Source organism: Pseudophryne corroboree, chromosome 8, assembly GCF_028390025.1.
Source record: "Pseudophryne corroboree isolate aPseCor3 chromosome 8, aPseCor3.hap2, whole genome shotgun sequence".
NCBI lineage: Eukaryota > Metazoa > Chordata > Amphibia > Anura > Myobatrachidae > Pseudophryne > Pseudophryne corroboree.
In genome coordinates this window covers 374,244,383-374,265,327 of record NC_086451.1, presented here as the reverse complement: position 1 = coordinate 374,265,327, position 20,945 = coordinate 374,244,383, and positions in this window count along the sequence as shown.

The window sequence follows — 20,945 nt, the reverse complement described above, 5'->3', positions numbered from 1 at the left end:
AGAGTCTGCTTGGAAGCAGGCCAGCCACGTTTGTGAAAACCAAACAGTACAAACAGAGAATCAGATTTCCTAATAGAGGATGTTCTCTTCACATAGATATGGAGAGCCCGTACCACATCCAAAGACCGCTCTTTGGAGACAACTCAGGAGTATTAAAGGCCAGAACCACAATCTCCTGGTTAAGGTGGAAGGAAGACACCACCTTGGGTAAATAACCCAGTCGTGTTCTAAGAACCGATGAAAAATCAAATGGGGGGACTTACAGGATAAGGCACCCAAGTCCGAGACCCTTCTAGCTGAAGCAATAGCCAGCAGAAATAGCACCTTAAGGGACAGCCACTTAAGGTCAGCAGAGGCAAGAGGTTCAAATGGAGACTCTTGCAAGGCCTCCAGCAACATCGACAGATCCCAAGGGGCCACATGAGGTACATAAGGAGGCTGAATCCGCAACACACCCTGAGTGAATGTATGAACATCCGGAAGGGCAGCAATCTTTCTCTGAAACCAAACCGACAAGGCAGAAATGTGAACCTTGATGGAGGCCAGACGCAGGCCTAAGCCCAAGCTCTGTTGTAGGAAGGCCAACAGTTTGACCATGCTAAACTTGAAAATGTCATGATTGTGAGATGCACACCAAGTAAAGTAAGCATTCCAGACACTATGGTAAATCCGAGCAGAAGCCGGCTTACGGGCCTTCAACATAGTTTGAACGACCGCCTCAGAAAAACCCTTGGCCCTCAAGACGGAAGCTTCAAGAGCCATGCCGTCAAAGCCAGACAGGCCAAGTCCTGGTGAACACAAGGGCTCTGAACGAGTAGGTCTGGTTGTTGTGGAAGTAGAAGGGAATGATCTAGCGAGAGGCCCTGTAGATCGGAGAACCAGTGCCGTCTGGGCCACGCTGGAGCGATTAGAAGTAGGTTTCCTCCTTCTTGCTTGAACTTCCGTATTACTCTGGGCAGGAGTGACACCGGAGGGAACACATACGGCAGCTGAAAGTTCCATGGAATTGACAGAGCATCCACGAACGCTGCATGAGGATCCCTTGTCCTTGCTCCGAAGACCGGAACCTTGTGATTGTGTCGAGACGCCATCAGTTCCACATTTCTAAGGCCCCACTTGTCCACGAGAAGTTGAAACACCTCTGGATGGAGGCTCCATTCTCCGGCGTGTACGTCCAGATGACTGAGAAAGTCCGCTTCCCAGTTTAGGACCCCCGGAATGAATACTGCGGATATGGCCGGCAGATGACGTTCTGCCCACTGAAGAATCCGTGATACTTCCCTCGTTGCCATGCGGCTTTGAGTGCCGCCTTGATGATTTATGTACGCCACTGTGGTGGCGTTGTCCGATTGTACTTGAACAGGTCTGTTCTGTAGTAGATGCTGGGCCATTGTCAATGCACTGAACACTGCCCGCAGTTCCAGAATATTTATCGGGAGTAGAGCCTCTTCCTTGGTCCACTGACCCTGAAGAGAGTGTTGTTCCAACACCGCGCCCCAACCTCTCAGACTGGCATCCATCATCAGGAGGACTCCAGCCTGAGTAACCCAAACTTATAACTTAAATCTGTGATAGGAACGCAACTAGACCTTTACACTTCATCCGCAACTACTCAAATTTATGTCTATAGCTTACCAAAAAACATCTGAATTCTCCACTGTACCAATGTTATCTGTCTTTTTACACTATGAAAAGACATCCCCAAACTGCTCACTACAGCTCTCTCTTATGCAGACTCATGTATGTTTTTTGATGTAATGATTGCCTTGTAATTGGCATTGCATGTGTGGGGAAGTTGCACAGTGAAACCTAGTTTATTATTTCATGTTCTCTGGTGTTTACCACCTTTGATCATTTGACCATTGTGGTCAGGTGTACTATATATTTACATTTAGTGAGGTGTAGTCATGGTGTAAAAGACACAGGGGTAAATTTACTAACATTCGTATTTTCCCGTTTCAGGTCAAAGTTCAATCACGAATGACATCGAAAGTGTAAAACTGCAACTTTTTGAATTGATTACGACTAATTTACTAAGCTGTCGTATTCGGGTTTTTCTTTTGTTCCGATGTCGATGTCATTCGTGGTTTTTTTTCTATTTTTACGGCAGTGATTAGCAAAACACTGCCGACTTTTTTACAATGAATCTCGGCCGGATCTGTGTGATCCGTGCTGGGGTTCATTTTTTTTGTTTTTTTAAAATTAAACACTGTTAAATATTTAAAAAAAAATTGCGTGGGGTCCCCCCTCCTAAGCATAACCAGCCTCGGGCTCTTTGAGCCGATCCTGGTTGCCGAAATATGGGAAAAAAAATGACAGGGGTTCCCCCATATTTAAGCAACCAGCATCGGGCTCTGCGCCTGGTCCTGGTTCCAAAAATACGGGGGACAAAAAGAGTAGGGGTCCCCCGTATTTTTAAAACCAGCACCGGGCTCCACTAGCTGGACAGATAATGCCACAGCCGGGGGTCACTTTTATATAGTGCCCTGCGGCCGTGGCATCAAAAATCCAACTAGTCACCCCTGGCCGGGGTACCCTGGGGGAGTGGGGACCCCTTCAATCAAGGGGTCCCCCCCCCAGCCACCCAAGGGCCAGGGGTGAAGCCCGAGGCTGTCCCCCCCCCATCCAATGGGCTGCGGATGGGGGGGCTGATAGCCTTTGTTGTAAAAGAAAAGATATTGTTTTTAGTAGCAGTACTACAAGGCCCAGCAAGCCTCCCCCGCATGCTGGTACTTGGAGAACCACAAGTACCAGCATGCGGCGGAAAAACGGGCCCGCTGGTACCTGTAGTCCTACTACTAAAAAAATACCCAAAAAAACACAAGACACACACACCGTGGAAAGTATAATTTTATTACATACATACACACATACATACATACATACTTACCTTATGTTCCCACGCAGGTCGGTCCTCTTCTCCAGTAGAATCCAAGGGGTACCTGTTGAAGAAATTATACTCACGAGATCCAGGGGTCCAGGGTCCTCGGGGAATCCAGGTGTAATCCACGTACTTGAAAAAAATAACAAAACGGACACCCGAGCCACGCACTAAAAGGGGACCCATGTTTGCACATGGATCCCCTTTTCCCGACTGCCAGAAACCCACTCTGACTGATGTCTAAGTGGGTTTCTTCAGCCAATCAGGGAGTGCCACGTTGTAGCACTCTCCTGATCGGCTGTGTGCTCCTGTACTGAGTGACAGGCGGCACACGGCAGTGTTACAATGTAGCGCCTATGCGCTCCATTGTAACCAATGGTGGGAACTTTCTGCTCAGCGGTGACGTCACTTTAGGTCAACCGCAGGGCAGAAAGTTCCCACCATTGGTTACAATGGAGCGCATAGGCGCTACATTGTAACACTGCCGTGTGCCGCCTGTCACTCAGTACAGGAGCACACAGCCGATCAGGAGAGTGCTACAACGTGGCACTCCCTGATTGGCTGAAGAAACCCACTTAGACATCAGTCAGAGTGGGTTTCTGGCAGTCGGGAAAAGGGGATCCATGTGCAAACATGGGTCCCCTTTTAGTGCGTGGCTCGGGTGTCCGTTTTTTTTTTTTTTTTTTCAAGTACGTGGATTACACCTGGATTCCCCGAGGACCCTGGACCCCTGGATCTCGTGAGTATAATTTTTTCAACAGGTACCCCTTGGATTCTACTGGAGAAGAGGACCGACCTGCGTGTGAACATAAGGTAAGTATGTATGTATGTTTGTGTGCATGTATGTAATAAATCTTTACTTTCACGGTGTGTGTGTCTTGTCTTTTTTTGGGTATTTTTTTAGTAGTAGTACTACAGGTACCAGCGGGCCCGTTTTTCCGTCGCATGCTGGTACTTGTGGTTCTCCAAGTACCAGCATGCGGGGGAGGCTTGCTGGGCCTTGTAGTACTGCTACTAAAAACAATATCTTTTCATTATCACAAAAGGCTATCAGCCTCCCCATCCGCAGCCCATTGGATGGGGGGGACAGCCTCGGGCTTCACCCCTGGCCCTTGGGTGGCTGGGGGGGGGGACCCCTTGATTGAAGGGGTCCCCACTCCCCCAGGGTGACTAGTTGGATTTTTGATGCCACGGCCGCAGGGCACTATATCAAAGTGACCCCCGGCTGTGGCATTATCTGTCCAGCTAGTGGAGCCCGGTGCTGGTTTTAAAAATACGGGGGACCCCTACTCTTTTTGTCCCCCGTATTTTTGGAACCAGGACCAGGCGCAGAGCCCGATGCTGGTTGCTTAAATATGGGGGAACCCCTGTCAATTTTTTCCCCATATTTCTGCAACCAGGATCGGCTCAAAGAGCCCGAGGCTGGTTATGCTTAGGAGGGGGGACCCCACGCATTTTTTTTTAATAAAATAACAACTTTCCCACCCCTTCCCACTGATATACATGCACGGATCTCATGGATCCCTGCATGCCTATCCAATCACGGAAAAAAAAAGCAGGTCTGTTTTTTTTTAGCACTTTTTTACGAGTTGTAATTTTTCACGGCAGTGTTTGTTTGTTTTTTGCTTTGCACTTCTTAGTAAATTACCGAGATTCATACTTAAACAGCCGCGTTTTGACCGATGGTGTATTCATTCGTAATTTTTTTCTTGGACTTGCAAAAAATTACGAATGCCCTCATCACTGCCGTGATTATTGCTTAGTAAATTACCGAGATGACACTTTGATGAAAAAACGGCATCTCGGTCAAAATCAGGAGCTTAGTAAATTTCCCCCACAGTGTGATTCCTGACTGGTATTTTTTATTTTTTTTACTAAACACTGAGCAACATCCCCAAACAGGTAATTTCAACTTTAAACTTGTCATTTATTTTGTACGGTCTGGACATGGCTACTAATAACAAATGCACAGACAAAATTCTTAAAGCTATGAGTGCAAATGCTAGGAGCTTGGGAGACAAAATTTCAGAACTAATTGCGATAATGACAAGGGATAACTTGGATTTTGTTGCAATTACAGAGTCATGGTGCAATGAGAATCATGACTGGGACATAGCTATACCAGGATACAATTTATTTAGGAAGGATAGAATAGGAAGAATAGGAGGAGGGGTAGCAGTGTATGTGAAAAAAAGCATAAATGCTACTTTAATACAAAATATTGAAGACAAAACTGAGGCCCTTTGGGTCACCATAGAAACTGGGGAGAAGGACATTATTCGCATTGGGGTGATCTATAGACCACCAGGCCAGGGGCAGGATTTGGACAGGAACCTATTATTGGACATCACTAAAATGGCTTTAAAGGGAGAAGTCATAATCATGGGAGACTTTACTTTACCTGATGTAAATTGGGAGGGGTCTTTTGCAAGTTCAGCTACAAGTGGCAAATTTCTACATTCCTTACAGGGAGCATCTCTCAAGCAATTGGTGAGGGAGCCCACTCGCAAAGACTCAATAGTAGATTTAATTCTTACAAATGGTGATAGGATATCCGACATATATGTGGGTGAGCACCTGGGATCCAGTGATCATTAAGCAGTATGGTTTAGTATAAAGACAGGATCCAACTCCTGTCACACAAAAATAAAGGTATTGGATTTTAGAAATGCTGAGTTTGCAAAAATGGGGAGATGTTTAAGTGATTCATTGGTGGACTGGAGGAACTTGGAAGGAGTGCAGGAGAGGTGGGAAAAACTGAATAGTGCAATACTAAGTGCAACAGACCTTTGTATCAAAAGGGTTAGGAAAAACACCAGGAAAAGAAAGCCAGTGTGGTTCACAAAAGAAGTAGCAACTAGTGTGAAAGCAAAAAAGATGGCTTTTAGGAAATACAAACAGACTCAAAATAATAACGACAAAGAGGTGTATCTTGACAGACGGAAGGATGCTAAGAAAGTGATTAGACGTGCAAAGGCAGAAGCTGAGGAGAAAATGGCCCAGTCAGTAGATAAAGGGGGCAAAACTTTTTTTAAGTATATAAGCGAAAGGAGAAAATCAAATGGAGGAATAATAAGACTTAAGACAGAGAGTGAGCATTTGGTGGAGGGAGACAAGGCAATAGCAGATCACCTAAATAATTATGTTTGCTCAGTATTTACTACAGAGTAAGGGATGGGGCCACAGTTAAGTTGCAAGGACATTCATAAAAATAAGGCAGATGAAAGTACATTTTCAGAGGAGAAGGTCCTAACAGAACTTTCAAAACTAAAAGTGGATAAATCAATGGGACCAGATGGAATACACCCAAGGATACTCAAAGAGCTAAAAGATGTGCTGGTTACACCTTTAACAGAATTATTTAACCAGTCACTAAATACAGGTGCTATTCCAGAGGACTGGAAAAGAGCAAATGTAGTTCCACTGCACAAAAGTGGAAGCAAGGAAGAAGCAAGTAACTACAGACCAGTAAGCCTTACATCAGTAGTAGGGAAAGTAATGGAAAAACTATTAAAAGAAAGAGTTGTGGAATATCTTAAATCAAACAACTTACAGGATCCAAAACAGCATGGATTTACTGGTGGGAGATCATGCCAAACAAATCTTATTGACTTTTTTGACTCTGTGATGAAAATAATAGATCAAGGGGGAGCTGTAGATGTAGCATATCTAGAGTTTAGTAAGGCATTTGACACTGTCCCACATCGCAGACTGCTAAATAAACTTGAAAGCGTGGGGGTGGATTATAAAACGCTTAAATGGATAAGAACCTGGTTGCAGGATAAGAAACAGACAGTTGTAGTGAATAGAGTTCAATCTATGGAGGGAAATGTTACCAGTGGAGTACCCCAGGGATCTGTACTTGGTCCAGTTCTCTTTAATATCTTTGTTGGTGACATTGCAGATGGTATTGAAGGGAAGGTATGCCTTTTTGCAGATGATACAAAGATATGTAACAGGGTAGACACACCAGGAGGTGTAAAACAAATGATTGATGACCTAGGTAGGCTTGAGAAATGGTCAAGAACGTGGCAACTACAGTTTAATGCTAAAAAATGCAAAATCATGCACTTGGGTCTCAAAAACCCAAAGGCTAAATATAGTATCAACGGTACTATAATAGAAACTACTGAGGAGGAAAGGGATTTAGGAGTCACTATTTCAAGTGACTTGAAGGCAGGAAAGCAATGCAACAAAGCAATGAGGAAGGCAAGTCAGATGCTTCGTTGCATAGGGAGAGGAATCAGTAGCAGGAAAAAAGAAGTGATAATGCCACTGTATAGGTCATTGGTGCGTCCCCATCTGGAATACTGTGTCCAGTTCTGGAGACCATATCTCCAGAAAGATATAAATACATTAGAGAGTGTACAAAGAAGGGCAACTAAAATGGTGAATGGCCTACATCACAAAACTTACCCGGAAAGGCTGAAAGATCTTAACATGTATAGTTTGGAGGAGAGAAGGGAAAGGGGGGACATGATAGAAACTTTCAAATATATCAAGGGTCTTAACAAAGTTCAGGAGGGAAACATTCTTCAAAGGAAGAGAAGTATTAGAACTCGAGGACATACACTGAGACTGGAGGGGGGGGGGTTCAGGGGAAATTTAAGGAAAAATTACTTCACAGAAAGGGTAGTGGATAAGTAGAATAGCCTCCCATCAGAGGTGGTAGAGGCTAAGACTGTAGAGCAATTTAAACATGCTTGGGATAGGTATATGAATATCCTTACAAAGAATTAAGGTTCAAAAAGGGTTGAGATTGCCTAAAGGATAAAAAAAAGGGGCAGACTAGATGGGCCAAGTGGTTCTTATCTGCCGTCAAATTCTATGTTTCTATGTTTTATGACCCAGTTGGATATCCAGAAGGGACGGCCCCTGCTCAATCGTTGGTTCTGAAGCCACCAGCTCAGTGACAGGTGGACCTCCGGGGACAGGGAGATCATGTGAGATCAGATCCGGTGAGGCAGGCCGTCCCACTTGGTCAGAATTAACTTCTGCAGAGTGCGAGAATGAAATTGAGCATACTCCACCATGTCGAAAGCCGACACCATGAGACCTAGCACTTGCATTGCCGAATGTATCGACACTTGCGGACGAGATAGGAAGCAACTTATCCTGTCCTGAAGTTTCAGGACTTTCTCCTGAGACAAGAACAACCGTTGGTTTTTAATGTCCAATAACGCTCCCAGATGTAACATGCTCCGAGCAGGAACCAGGGAGGATTTCTTCCAGTTGATCAGCCACCCGTGGGCTTTCATGCACTGGACCGTCAGATAGAGATGACACAGGAGAAGTTCTGGGGAATTTGCCAGGATCAACAAATCGTCCAAGTACAGTAGGATCCTGACCGCTTGACGGCGGAGTGCAGCCGTCATGACCGCCATAACTTTGGTGAAAACTTGGGGAGCCGTTGTCAAACCAAAGGGTAATGCCCGAAATTGGTAATGAAGGTTGCCCACCGCAAACCTCAGGTACTGCTGATGAGACACTGCAATAGGAATATGCAGGTAGGCATCCTGTATGTCCAGGGAGACCATAAAGTCCCCAGGCTCCAAGGCCAGAACAATAGAGCGCAGAGTTTCCATACGAAACTTGGAGACCCGCACATGCTTGTTCAAGGACTTCAGATTGAGAATGGGCCGTGAGGACCCGTTCGGTTTCGGGACTAGAAATAGCGGTGAATAGTACCCCTTGCCTCTCTGAGCTAGAGGCACCTGTACTACCACTCCTGTGGTCAGGAGGGAATGTACCACCGAGTGCAAAGTGTTTGCTTTTGCCGGGTCCAGAGGCACATCTGTCAGGCAAAATCGATGAGGGGGATGATTCTTGAAGGGTACGGCGTAACCTCGAGTGACGACTTCCCTTACCCAGGTATCTGAAGTGGTCTTCAACCATTCCTGGGCAAAACCTAGAAGTCGGCCCCCCACCCTGGGATCCCCACCCCGTCATGCGGCAGGCTTGTCAGTTTTGGAAGCAGGCTAGCGGGCAGCCCAGGCACGCTTTGGTCTGGGCTTTGCAGGTCTGGAAGCACGAGCTTGCTTTGGGTACTCCTGACCTTTTGCTTTACCTGGAGGACGAAAGGGCCGAGGGAAAGTACTTTTAGCCTTCTGTGCGGAAGGAGCCGTACTAGGTAGGCAAGCTGTTTCAGCAATAGCCAGATCAGCCACAATCTTATTGAGGTTTTCTCCAAAGAGAATGTCTCCCTTGAAAGGAAGCACCTCCAGGGTTTTCTTGGAATCCATATCCACCGACCAGGATCTCAACCAAAGGATACGTCTGGCCAAGACGGACGTAGTAGCAGCCTTGGCCGCCAGTACCCCAGCATCGGAGGCCGCCTCCTTAAGGGTACAGAGAAGCCGTGGTAATATATGAGACATTATCGAGCATGCTCAGATGCATTGGAAGGCAGTTCCGCATCAAGCTCCTGAGCCCACGCCTGAACAGCTTCAGCAGCCCATGTCGCTGCAATGCTTGGCCTATGCACAGCCCCAGTTAGGGTGTAAATAGCTTTTAAACAACCCTCCACACGTCTATCCGTCGGTTCCTTCAGAGAGGTGACGGTAGTTACTGGCAGAGCAGAGGAAACTTCCATGCGCGCCACATGAGAATCTACAGGCGGAGGAGTTGCCCAATTCTTACTTATCTCCGCAGAGAGAGGATAGCGAGCCAACAGTCTCTTATTTGGTGTGAATTTAGTCCCCGGATTTTCCCAGGATTCCTGACGTATGTCAACCAGGTGTTCAGAATGAGGTAAAACTTGTTTAACCACCTTCTTACGTTTAAACCTATCCGGCTTTTTAGAAACAGCCTCAGGATCATCAGACACCTGAAGTATGAGCCGAATTGCCTCAATCAAATCCGGGACATCCACCGATGATTTCCCTTCCCCATCAGAAACATCTGAGTCAGTGTCTGTGGGATCAGTATATGCACCATCCTCCTCAGAGGACGTGTCTGGGATAGCAGTGGATTGGGAGGAGGTAATGGCCCGTTTAGAAGACGACTTAATCTTAGGCGGGCGAGAGTGACACTTAGATTTAGTCAATGACCGGTTCAAATGCTGTAACTGAGTGGAGATTTGATCTGCCCATGGCGGATTAATAGCAGGGACCATAAACTGCTGCATTGGCACAGGTGGTCCCACAGGGAGCGCCAATTTAGTTACAAGCGTATTTAACAGCATGGAAAAGGTAGCCCAAGGTGGGTCCTGTGATGCCCCCAGTGCTGCAGACCCACTGGGAGGTAAGGAACCCCCTGAACCTGAACTCTCGGCTGCCATATTTTCCTCCAACACATCTGCGACATCACCACCACACAATGTGGGAGAAGCCCCAGCTCCGTTGCCACGTGTAGCTGACATACTGATGTGCACAATATCGGGCAACTTGGTACAAGACTTAGGGGTATATGCAATTGCGGTCGAATTCCCGAAATTGTCGAATTTCGGGTCATTTTCGCCAAAAAAAAAAAAAAATCGTCAATGCAATTCAGTGCTTTCCGTCAAAAAAACGGACTTTCAAAATTCGACTTTTTGAAATTCGACTTTTTGCAAATTCGACTTTTCTGCAATGATACAAGTGCTGCAATTCGACAAAAGCATATTCAATTCAAGTTTGGAAATTCGACAGCAGTGCTTTTAGACAGTAAATTCGTCATTTTCAATCCGCCACACTTTGGAGGGTGAAAACAATAAAAAAAAATTTAAACATGTTTTTTTAGGTGTTTTTTTTTTTGGGAATAGCATATCTATTTATATTAGAAGGGGTTAGGTACTTTTTTTTTTTTTTGGGAGGCACAAGTATTATTTATATATTTTTTAAAATATTATTTTTTTTTTATTATTTTTTTTTTTTTTTTTAGTGCTGGAACGGTAAAATTTTTTTAAAAAATGGCGTGGGGTCCCCCCTCCAAAGCATAACCAGCCTCGGGCTCTTCGAGCTGGTCCTGGTTGTAAAAATGCGGGGAAAAATTGGGCAGGGATCCCCCGTATTTTTAAAACCAGCACCGGGCTCTGCGCCTGGTGCTGGTGCAAAAAATACGGGGGACAAAACGAGCAGGGGTCCCCCGTATTTTTCACACCAGCATCGGGCTCCACTAGCTGGACAGATAATGCCACAGCCGGGGGTCACTTTTATACAGTGCCCTGCGGCCGTGGCATTAAATATCCAACTAGTCACCCCTGGCCGGGGTACCCTGGGGGAGTGGGGACCCCTTCAATCAAGGGGCCCCCCCCAGCCACCCAAGGGCTAGGGGTGAAGCCCGAGGCTGTCCCCCCATCCAAGGGCTGCGGATGGGAGGCTGATAGCCTTGAGTAAAATGACAAGAATATTGTTTTTTCCAGTAGTACTACAAGTCCCAGCAAGCCTCCCCCGCAAGCTGGTACTTGGAGAACCACAAGTACCAGCATGCGGGAGAAAAACGGGCCCGCTGGTACCTGTAGTACTACTGGGAAAAAAATACCCAAATAAAAACAGGACACAGACACCGTGACAGTAAAACTTTATTACACACTGCCGACACACACATACTTACCTATGTTCACACGCCAACATCGGTCCTCTTCTCCATGTAGAATCCACGGATACCTGAAAAGAAAAGTTCAATATACTCACCTCAGCCAGGGTCCAGAGATAAATCCACGTACTTGGCAAAAAAAGAAAACGGACACACGGACCACCGGACTGAAAGGGGTCCCATGCTGACACATGAGACCCCTTACCCCGAATGCCGGGACACCACGTGACTCCTGTCACTGAAGTCCCTTCAGCCAATCAGGAAGCGCTACTTCCGTGGCGCTCACCTGATTGGCTGTGCGCTGTCTGTGCTGTGACAGCGCATCGCACAGCTCGGTCCATTAGTTTCAATGGTGGGAACTTTGCCGTCAGCGGTGGGGTTACCCGCGGTCAGCCGCTGACCGGCGGGTGACCTCACCGCTAGCCGCAAAGTTCCCACCATTGAATATAATGGACGGAGCTGTGCGATGCGCTGTCACAGCACAGACAGCGCAAAGCCAATCAGGTGAGCGCCACGGAAGTAGCGCTTCCTGATTGGCTGAAGGGACTTCAGTGACAGGAGTCACGTGGTGTCCCGGCATTCGGGGTAAGGGGTCTCATGTGTCAGCATGGGACCCCTTTCAGTCCGGTGGTCCGTGTGTCCGTTTTCTTTTTTTGCCAAGTACGTGGATTTATCTCTGGACCCTGGCTGAGGTGAGTATATTGAACTTTTCTTTTCAGGTATCCGTGGATTCTACATGGAGAAGAGGACCGATGTCGGCGTGTGAACATAGGTAAGTATGTCTGTGTCGGCAGTGTGTAATAAAGTTTTACTGTCACGGTGTCTGTGTCCTGTTTTTATTTGGGTATTTTTTTTCCAGTAGAACTACAGGTACCAGCGGGCCCGTTTTTCTCCCGCATGCTGGTACTTGTGGTTCTCCAAGCACCAGCTTGCGGGGGAGGCTTGCTGGGACTTGTAGTTCTTCTGAAAAAACCAATATTCTTGTCATTTTACTCTAGGCTATCAGCCTCCCATCCGCAGCCATTGGATGGGGGGGACAGCCTCGGGCTTCACCCCTGGCCCTTGGGTGGCTGGGGGGGGGACCCCTTGATTGAAGGGGTCCCCACTCCCCCAGGGTACCCCGGCCAGGGGTGACTAGTTGGATATTTAATGCCACGGCCGCAGGGCACTGCATAAAAGTGACCCCCGGCTGTGGCATTATCTGTCCAGCTAGTGGAGCCCGATGCTGGTGTAAAAAATACGGGGGACCCCTACTCTTTTTGTCCCCCGTATTTTTTGCACCAGCACCAGGCGCAGAGCCCGGTGCTAGTTTTAAAAATACGGGGGATCCCTGCCCAATTTCCCCCCCACATTTTTGGAACCAGGACCAGCTCGAAGAGCCCGAGGCTGGTTATGCTTTGGAGGGGGGACCCCACGCCATTTTTTTTTCGTGTTTTTCCCGTTTTTTCCCGTTTTTTTAAATCGCGGCAAAATCCGGCAAATCGGCCGTTTTTCGCCCGCGGGACTGTCGAATCCGTTTTTCATTGAATATGGTGAATTCCGGCAGCCACCTGCCGGAATTCACCTGTCGAATTGTGTCGAATTTAAAAACGGCGAAAATTTGCCGCGATTCGCCGTGAATTGCATATACCCCTATAAATCACAAGTAAAAATACACAGCAAGTATATCTTGTGAAACAAATCCTATATTACACAGAAAAAAACTGATACACTTAGCCCCCTCAGGTATAGGAATATAGGAGTAGCACGCAGCCACATGCACACACACATATATAGTCACAAGCATACCATGCAGAAATTATGCACCATAAAACTGCACTGGGCTAGCAATACAAAGTAATACTCAGTATGGCTATATGTGTCAACAATAGATATAACAAAGCACAGTAGATACTGGATGTATATCACAGGGTGTTTGTACCACACAACCCTGAATGTATGTACTCTTTCTTAACTAACACTGTCCCAGTGACAGGTAGAATACTTAAGTATCCTGTAAAATGCACAGCGCTGGCGATCAGGCAGCTTTACAGAGGAGGATTTTCCCCAGCAGTCCCAGGAACAGCTCAGCTCTGTCTGTGATGGCTGCTGACAGGGAGTGAGGGAGAGAAATGCAGCTCCAGGGCGGGAACATTTACAGAAATGGCGCCCTGGGGCTACAGGTCAGGCCTGCTCCCACTGCTGGCATCCCCACCGGGCGCTGCAGGCTTTGAAAACGGGGTTAAATGAGAGGAGAAACCCCCAGACCTGTGCCCAATGTCCCTGGTGGCTAGTGGAGCGGCTGTCCAATAACAGTGTCCACGGCTGCGCTGGATCGCGGTAAAATTGCCAGAGAGACCTCTTACCTCCCCCGTACCTGCGGCCATGCAATCCAGGAGGACAGCGGTGTGTGTGACTGATGCTGGAAAGAACCGGAGCCTCCGCTGCAGTGACCCGGCAACCAGGACGCGGGAGTATACAGCGCCGCTGGGGGTGATGGAGCTGCAGTCAGAAAAGTCTGTGTGACTACCCGCTGCAGCCCTGAAGTCTTGTAGAAGTATTCTTCTTTAGTTTTCTTCAAAAAAAAAGCTATCAATAGGCTGCAAAATGCAGCCCTCCTGTTATGTGCCTGCTTACTGCATGGCACCAACTTACAAACTAAGCTCCTGTGCACGGAGGCGGGGTTATAGAGGAGGCGGCGCTGTGCATCTTGGGAACAGACAAAGCTTTGAGCCTGTTGGTGCCTCGAATCAAGATCCTACTCTACACCCCAATGTTAATCCTTGTGGAGCCCAGTGTACCCCGCAGCAGAAATAATTTAAATTGGTCCTGGAACACCAATACAAGACACCCCAGGGTGCCACGGCACACAGATTGAGAACCACAGTTATATGCCTTAAGTCTACATCTGGCATTAACAGCACCTCCTCATTCAAGCAACCCACCTTATAATGACTTCAGCTTATTACCTACAACTTTAACAGAATATATTGCTTTCTACTTTCTGGCATACTTCTGTGCTTTTACAGTCATTTCTTTATATGAGCAGGCTGTTGTAGTGTTCGGTTGCACCATGAATGGAACCAGTTGAGTTTGCAGTGTAGGCCCGAGCAACTAAATAAAACAATGCTCTATGACAGTGGTTCACAAACTTTTTTTAATCACGGTGCCCTAGAGCATCAGAATTTTTTTCATGCCACCCCTAGGCCAAAAGCTTCTTACTGAGGTTAGAAAGAAATATTAAATTAAGTAAATTGTGTTTAGGTCATCCGTAGGTTGAATTGTGTGGAGAGGGACAGGATTTGCTTCTGTTTGTCCACATAGTTGATGATTGGCAGCCAACAGCACTGGTTTTGCCTATTACATTGACCATAAATAATTTGAATTAGTCCTGGACCACCAACCCAGGGCACCCCTGCAAGTGCCTTGAGGCACCCTAGGGTGCCATGGCACAGGTTGAGGACTACTGCTTTATGATATAATGTAGTTGGAATACACAGCATGAAGGTAAAAAAATAAGATTTTAAACCTACCGGTAAATCTTTTTCTCGTAGTCCGTAGAGGATGCTGGGGACTCCGTAAGGACCATGGGGATAGACGGGCTCCGCAGGAGACATGGGCACTTTAAGAAAGACTTTGGATCTGGGTGTGCACTGGCTCCTCCCTCTATGCCCCTCCTCCAGACCTCAGTTAGAGAAACTGTGCCCAGAGGAGACGGACAGTACGAGGAAAGGATTTTTGTTAATCTAAGGGCAAGATTCATACCAGCCACACCATATAACTTGTGATATACTATCTAGTTAACAGTATGAAAAAACAACATAGCATCGGTCCAAAACCGATGAAACTATAACATAACCCTTATGTAAGCAATAACTATATACAGAAGTAGTCCGCACTTGGGACGGGCGCCCAGCATCCTCTACGGACTACGAGAAAAAGATTTACCGGTAGGTTTAAAATCTTATTTTCTCTAACGTCCTAGAAGATGCTGGGGACTCCGTAAGGACCATGGGGATTATACCAAAGCTCCCAAACGGGCGGGAGAGTGCGGATGACTCTGCAGCACCGATTGAGCAAACAGGAGGTCCTCCTCAGCCAGGGTATCAAACTTATAGAACTTTGCAAAGGTGTTTGACCCCGACCAAGTAGCAGCTCGGTACAGCTGTAGTGCCGAGACCCCTCGGGCAGCCGCCCAAGAAGAGCCCACTTTCCTAGTGGAATGGGTCTTAACCGATTTTGGTAACGGCAATCCTGCCGTAAAATGCGCCTGCTGAATCGTGTTACAGATCCAGCGAGCAATAGTCTGCTTTGAAGCGGGAGCGCCAACCTTGTTGGCTGCATACAGAACAAACAGTGCTCCTGTCTTCCTGACTCTAGACGATCTGGCCACGTAAATTTTCAAAGCCCTGACCACATCAAGGGACTCGGAATCCTCCAAGTCACGCGTAGCCACAGGCACGACACTATGAACAGATGAGACCACTTTAGGTAGGAATTGAGGACGGGTCCGCAATTCCGCCCTATCCATATGGAAAACCAGATTGGGGCTTTAATGTGATAAAGCCGCTAATTCCGAAACTCGCCTATCCGAAGCCAAGGCTAACAACATGACCACCTTCCAAGAGAGATATTTCAACTCCACCGTTTTAAGTGGTTCAAACCAATGTGACTTTAGGAAACTTAACACCACGTTAAGGTCCCAAGGCGCCACCGGAGGTACAAAAGGAGGCTGAATATGCAGTACTCCCTTCACAAACGTCTGTACTTCTGGGAGAGAGGCCAATTACTTTTGAAAGAAAATGGATAAGGCCGCAATCCGAACCTTAATAGATCCTAATTTTAGGCCCAAATTCACTCCAGTTTGTAGGAAGTGAAGAAAACGGCCCAGATGGAATTCTTCCGTAGGAGCATTCCTGGCCTCACACCAAATAACATATTTTCGCCATATTCGGTGATAATGTTTTGATGTCACTTCCTTCCTAGCCTTTATTAGTGTAGGAATGACCTCATCCGGAATACCTTTTTCCGCTAGGATCCGGCGTTCAACCGCCATGCCGTCAAACGCAGCCGTGGTAAGTCTTGGAACAGACAGGGCCCCTGTTGCAACAGGTCCTGTCTTAGAGGAAGAGGCCACGGATCTTCTGTGAACATCTCCTGCAGATCCGGAAACCAGGTCCTTCGTGGCCAATCTGGAACAATGAGGATTGTTCTCACTCCTCTTTTTCTTATTATTCTCAACACCTTGGGTATGAGAGGAATAGGAGGAAACACATAGACTGACCGGAACACCCACGGTGTCACTAGGGCGTCCACAGCTACCGCCTGAGGGTCTCTTGACCTGGCGCAATACCTTTGTAGCTTTTTGTTGAGACGAGACGCCATCATGTCTATTTGGGGCAGTCCCCGCTGACTTGCAATCTGCGCGAAGACTTCCTGATGAAGTCCTCACTCTCCCGGATGTAGGTCGTGTCTGCTGAGGAAGTCTGCTTCCCAGTTGTCCACTCCCGGAATGAACACTGCTGACAGTGCGCTTACATGATTCTCCGCCCAGCGAAGAATTCTGGTGGCTTCCGCCATCGCCACTCTGCTCCTTGTGCCGCCTTGGCGGTTTACATGAGCTACTGCGGTGACTTTGTCTGACTGGATCAGAACTGGTTGGTCGCGAAGTAATGTCTCCGCTTGACGTAGGGCGTTGTATATGGCCCTGCCCTCAGTTCCAGGATGTTGATGTGGAGACAAGTCTCTTGACTTGACCAAAGACCTTGGAAATTTCTTCCCTGTGTGACTGCTCCCCAACCTCGGAGGCTCGCGTCCGTGGTCACCCGGATCCAGTCGTGAATGCTGAACCTGCGGCCCTCTAGGAGGTGAGCACTCTGCAGCCACCACAGGAGAGATACCCTGGCTCTGGGGGACAGGGTGATCCGCTGATGAATTTGTAGATACGACCCGGACCACTTGTCCAGTAGGTCCCATTGGAAAGTCCTCGCATGGAACCTGCCAAAGGGAATGGCTTCGTATGATGCCACCATCTTTCCCAGGACTCGAGTGCAGTGATGCACTGACACCTGTTTTGGCTTCAATAAGTTCCTGACCAGAGTCATGAGTTCTTGAGCTTTTTCTATCGGAAGAAAAACCCTTTTCTGGATTGTGTCCAGAATCATGCTCAAGAAGGTCAGGATTCAGCTGCGACATTGGAATATTGAGAATCGAGCCGTGTTGCTGTAACACCTTCAGTGAAAGTGATACGCTGTTCAGCAACTTCTCCCGTGATCTCGCTTTTATGAGATCATCGTCCATTTATGGGATAATTGTGACACCATGCTTGCGCAGGAGCACCATCATTTCCGCCATTACCTTGGTGAAAATCCTCGGGCCGTGGAAAGCCCAAACGGCAACGTCTGAAATTGGTAATGACAATCCTGTACCGCAAATCTCAGGTACGCCTGATGAGGAGGATATATGGGAACGTGCAGGTATGCATCCTTTATGTCCAGAGATACCATATAATCTCCCCCTTCCAGGCTGGCGATGACCGCTCTGAGCGATTCCATTTTGAACTTGAACCGTTTTAAGTAAAGGTTCAGGGATTTTAAATTCAAAATGGGTCTGACCGAACCGTCCGGTTTCGGGACCACAAACAGAGTTGAGTAGTATCCCTTCCCTCTTTGAAGCAGGGGAACCTCGACCACCACTTGTTGAAGACACAATTTGTGAATCGCATGTAACACTATCTCCCTTTCTAGGGGAGAAGTCGGTAGCGCCGATTTGAAAAACCGGAGAGGGGGCACCTCTTCGAATTCCAGCTTGTATCCCTGAGAAACAATTTCTATTGCCCAGGGATCCACCTGTGAGTGAAACCAGATGTGGCTGAAAAGTCGAAGACGTGCCCCCACTGGGGCGGACTCCCTCAGTGGAGCCCCAGCGTCATGCGATGGATTTTGCAGAGGCCGGGGAGGACTTCTGTTCCTGGGAACTAGCTGTGTTGTGCAGCTTTTTCCTTCTGCCCTTACCTCTGGCAAGAAAGGACGATCCACGTACTCTTTTGCTTTTATTTGAACGAAAGGACTGCATTTGATAATGAGGCGCTTTCTTAGGTTGTGAGGGAACATAAGGCAAAAATAGGATTTTGGTACTTACCGATAAATCCTTTTCTCCTAGTCTGTAGAGAATGCTGGGGACTCCAAAAGGACCATGGGGTATAGACGGGATCCGCAGGAGCTTGGGCACACTAAAAAGACTTAATCTGGGTGTGAACTGGCTCCTCCCTCTATGCCCCTCCTCCAGACCTCAGTTATAGGAACTGTGCCCAGGAGAGACGGACATTTCAAGGAAAAGATTTTTGTTTAAACTAAGGGCTACAAACCGACCGGCCCACACCACAAACATACCGTACAACCGGAGTAACTTTAAACCAGATATCAGTATGCATTAACACCACTAACAAGCTGAAACAAAACAATACACAACCCGTGTATAAACTAATTTAACCAGCAAGAAAACACTGCAAGTAATAGTCCGCACCGGGACGGGCGCCCAGCATCCTCTACGGACTAGGAGAAAAGGATTTATCGGTAAGTACCAAAATCCTATTTTCTCTTACGTCCTAGAGGATGCTGGGGACTCCAAAAGGACCATGGGGATTATACCAAAGCTCCAGAACGGGCGGGAGAGTGCGGACGACTCTGCAGCACCGACTGAGCAAACGCCAGGTCCTCATCGGCCAGGGTATCAAACTTATAAAACTTAGCAAACGTGTTAGAACCCGATCAAGTAGCTGCTCAGCAAAGTTGTAACGCCGAAACGCCTCGGGCAGCCGCCCAAGATGAGCCCACTTTCCTGGTAGAATGGGCTTTCACCGACTTCGGTATGCCGACCGAAGAATGAGCCTGCTGGATCGTACTACAAATCCAGCATGCAATAGTCTGTTTTGAAGCAGGATGACCAATCTTGTTGGCAGCATACAAGACAAACAATGGCTCAGTCTTCCTAGCAACAGCTGTCCTAGTGACGTAGATCTTCAACGCTCTTACAACATCCAGAGATTTTGGAATTGCCACCGCTTCCGTAGCCACCGGAACCACAATAGATTGGTTAATGTGAAATGAAGAAACCACCTTCGGCATAAATTGTTGACGAGTCCTCAATTCCGCCCTATCCGAATGAAAAATCAAGTACGGGCTCTTATGAGATAAAGCCGCCAACTCTGATGCCAGCACCAAAAGCATAACTACCTTCCAAATGAGAAACTTCAACTCAACCTTACGCAAAGGTTCAAACCAGGAAGACATGAGAAACCGTAAGACCACATCAAGGTCCCATGGAGCTACAGGAGGCACAAACGGAGGATTGATATGCATTACTCCTTTCACAAAAGTCTGAACCTCTGGGAGGGCAGCTAACTCTTTTTGAAAGAAAATAGACAAAGCCGAAATCTGCACTTTGATGGAACCCAATTTCAGGCCTGCATCTACCCCCGCCTGTAAAAAGTGGAGAAAGCGACCCAAGTGAAAATCTTCCGCAGGAGCCATTTTAGACTCACACCAGGAAACATACTTTCTCCAAATACGGTGATAATGTTTCGCCGTAACCTCCTTCCTAGCCTTAATGAGAGTTGGAATGACCTCCCTGGGAATACCCTTACGAGCTAAGATCTGGCGCTCAACCTCCATGCCGTCAAACGCAGCCGCGGTAAGTCTGGAAACACGCATGGCCCCTGCAACAACAGATCCTCTCTTAGAGGAAGCGGCCACGGATCTTCCACCAGTAAGTCCTGAAGATCCGGGTACCAGGCCCTTCTTGGCCAGTCCGGAACGACGAGAATCGCCTGAACCCTTGCTCGTCGAATGATCCCCAGTACCTTTGGAATGAGAGGAAGTGGAGGGAACACATACACCGACTGGAACACCCACGGAGACACCAGGGCGTCCACTGCAGTGGTTTGGGGGTCCCTTGATCTGGAACAATACCTCGGGAGCTTCTTGTTGAGACGAGACGCCATCATGTCGATCAGCGGAATTCCCCAGCGTCTTGTCACCTCTGCAAATACCTCTTGGTGAAGAGCCCACTCTCCCGGATGGAGATCGTGTCTGCTGAGGAAATCTGCTTCCCAGTTGTCCACTCCCGGTAGGAAGACTGCTGACAGGGCGCACACGTGTTGTTCTGCCCAGCGAAGGATTCTTGTGGACTCCGCCATTGCCGCTCTGCTCCTCGTTCCGCCTTGACGGTTTATATGCGCCACCGCTGAGATGTTGTCTGACTGCACCAGGACAGGTCGACCCTGAAGAAGGCTTCTTGCTTGCAGCAGGCCGTTGTAAATAGCTCTTAACTCGAGGACATTTATGTAGAGACAGGCTTCCTGAAGCGACCATTTCCCCTGGAAGTTTCTTCCTTGGGTGACTGCACCCCAGCCCCGGAGACTTGCATCTGTTGTTAGAAGTACCCAATCCTGGATACCGAATCGGCGTCCCCCTAGGAGGTGATGACCTTGTAGCCACCACAGGAGAGAAATTCTGGCTCTGGGAGATAAACTTATCTTCCGGTGAATGTGCAGGTGAGACCCGGACCATTT